The following is a 3,342-nucleotide window of genomic DNA, read 5'->3' as shown; positions in this document are numbered from 1 at the left end:
CTCAGATTAAACAGAAGTTGTTACATTCGGCCTGAAACACCTGAGAGAAGAAATGACTCTGGATGGTGTTCCTTTAACCTCCAGTAACACAGTGAGGAAGCTGGGAGTGACCTTTGACCAGCACTTATCCTTTAACTCCCACATTAAACAGGTCTGCAGGACCTCCTTCTTTCACCTGCGTAATATTTCTAAAACTAGAATTTGGCACTCAGAGAGCGCAGACCTCCGCCACAGCTCAAATCAGTCACCAACAACCATAAGAACACCATATATAATAAAACAACATTGTGATCGGGGTGTGATCAGATCAGAGCGGAGCGCTGTGGCGTGCGGGGCCTCTCTCTCTCACCCTCTCTCCCTGTGTGTGTGTGTGTGTGTGTGTTTATCTAAAAAGGAAAACCGAAAAGCAACATAATTTATGTTATTTTACTTCATTTTAATTTGAAAATTGACCGGATTCTCTCGTATTTTCCGTTCCCGACTTGCGATCTGCTCTGTCCAGCTTTACAACTGGCTCTCCATGACGCAGCTCACGGACAAAATAGAGAGGAGCGCAAAGCCCGCGCTCCACAGTGCGAGCCGCTACGCACGCGGCGGTCCACCGCGCCTCCTGTATGAACCGTCAGATAGGTTAACAGGGATGCCGATCTGAAAGTCGGTGTGCGGCGCTTCTGCCTCCACACCCGGCGCGTCCTTGTGAACCAGGCGTTTCTCCCCCCCTGTCGGCGGGCCTGCCCAACCATGTGAAAGACTCTCGATCTCTCAATGATAAAGAATCCTTTAAAAAAATCCTGGATCCAGACAGTGATCCGGATCATCACCAAAATTTAATCAATTCTAAGTTAGCCCAAGACCCACCTTTCCACAAAGTTTCATTGCAATCCGTCCATTAGTTTTTCCGTAATGTTGCTAACAAACCAACCAACCAACCAACAAACCGACATGATTACATAACCTCCTGGTGGAGGTAATTAAGAACATGGAACAAAATGAACCCATGCTTTTGTTCCTCCAGAGTAGACTACTGTAATTCCCTGTTATCAACTGGTTCAGAATGCTGCAGCTGGTTATGACAAGAACCAACAGGAGAGATTACATCAGAACAATATTAACTTCTCTCCACTGGCTTCCTGTTAAATCCAGAACAGAATTTAAAATCCTTCTTTTAACCTATGAAGCTCTGAACAATCAGGCCCCATCGTATCTGAAACAGCTATTAGCCCCATTTTGTCCCAGGAGAACGCTTTGTTCTCAGAGTGCTGGTCTGCTGGAGGTTCCTAGGTTCTCTAACAGTAGAACAGGAAGCAGAGCTTTCAGCTATCAGGCTCCTGTTATGTGGAACCAGCTCCCAGTGTCTGTGAGGGAGGCTGACTCAGTCTCTGCTTTAAGACTCGGACTAACAACTCTCTATTTAGTAAAGCTTTACAGTTAGGACAGGCTCAGGCCTTCCTGGACCATCTTGTCAGTGAAGCTGCAGTAGATTGAAATTGCTGGAGGACCTACACTGAGCTTCTCTTCACCTGCTGCTCAGGTAGAAGAGCTCAGCATATTTTCAGTACATGACCTTTAAAATAAAAGTGATGGATCTGGAAGTGAGAATGTTTCTTCAGGACAGTCCTCGTTGGCTTTATTGTGAAATGATGTGAATCTCCTCTGCGACGCCATCTCATGTGTACTCTAACTTTCTAACAAGGTGGGATTTCCTGGCAGAATATGACCACTTTTTTCAATAACATGTAATCTATTATATTACAATTTCAAAACTAGCAATCAGATGAAAGTTACTTATCCAAATCACTGTATTACTGTTTGTGTCATTTTTCTTAGTAAAAAGCTAGATTTCCTTTCTTTCCTCTTCAACTCACAAGTATAAATACCAAGCCAGAGACACTAAAGTAACAATGGAAGGAGGAGAGAGAAGAGAGCTTTTCCAGCTGGAAATGCAGTTTGTGTAGGGTTAGGCGACAAAGTGACAGAAAGTTCCACCAGGCGCTGCGAGTCCTGAGGAGAGCCGTTCCAGGCATGGCCCACGCTGCTCTTCAGGAACTTTAATTGCAGCACCGTTGAATGTATCATTCCTGGTACATAATGCTCTTACTCGTCCTTGCAGATAACACCTCTGCTCTTATCTATCTCCTCCTCTTTGTCCCACTTCAACTCCATTTACCCTTTTCTTGTCTTCTGCTCGGCACTCCGACTCTGTCTCCTTCCCCCTGATCCTGCCTCCACCCCATCTCTCGTAATCTCCTCTTTTCTTTAACGTCTCTGCGTTGTTCTCATCCTTTTCCTCCCCCTCTTCATCTTCTTCTTCTTCGTCTTCTTCTTGTCATTGTGGATTCGTGCCATGCCACATATACACCCCTACTTTTTTTTTTGCTGATCTTTTTAATCTTCTTAACCCATTTGCATATTCACGCTGTAATTTTCCTCCCAGGTTGCATTTAAATAATACAAATCCAGTCTATATTTGTCAGCAGCGAGACGATCCTATATTTATGAATATAATTGAACATATTCCAGCCGTCAGAAGATGATGCCAAGGGGGGCGGAAGAACAAGGAGTCACATCTGGAGGCCCACTTTTCTCAACCTCGTTTATTCTTCGCCGAAACCGGAGCATCAGCGGGTTCGACGCCTCGCCGCTCAGACCCCATTCATGTCCCCGCTTTCATTCTCCTGCCGTTGTTTCTTCAGCCTTTTTCCTTTGAAAAAGTTCACGTTTCCATCGCCGGCTGATACAAGTGTGCTCTCCTGTCTGATTCTGCCGGTGTTAACGTGTGACTCCGTCTTCACTTTAACAAGGTTCATTAATTTGGTTTCAAGGGTGCTTGAGCGGAGCCCGCATCCTCTTCCTCATCTGCTGCTTTCTGTCTCAGCCTCCGTAAGTGGGTCATATTCCCAAACTAATGAACCACTTTTAATTCTTTACTTGCACTTGTGAATAGCAAATATTCATCAGCGTGATGAATCAATCAAATAAGTACTCTTTCTCTGATGGCATCAACGATATCAAATGCAAAGATTTGAAAAGTTGATGTTTTTTGCACCTCGCGCGTGGTGTGTGTGTGTGTGTGTGCTGGTTGTGTACTCGGTCTGTTTGTGAAATCGGAGAGGAGGTGGAGTAAAGCATAACCCTCAGAGATTCCGATCTGATATGTATCCTTTGAAGCTGTGTTCTTGTAGTAACTGTGGATAATTGATCCATGCCTTTGATTCCAGCACCATGTCTCTCCACGGGTGAAACACCATTTCTTGAGACTTGTGCGAAATTCAAAAAATGTCCGAGCGAGAGGAACCATTAGAAGCTTTGAAGCTGTCGTGCAGGTTGACCTCAAAAAAGTTC

The sequence above is a fragment of the Salarias fasciatus genome, chromosome 1 (assembly GCF_902148845.1).
Source record: "Salarias fasciatus chromosome 1, fSalaFa1.1, whole genome shotgun sequence".
NCBI lineage: Eukaryota > Metazoa > Chordata > Actinopteri > Blenniiformes > Blenniidae > Salarias > Salarias fasciatus.
Note: the sequence above shows the minus strand (reverse complement) of the source record.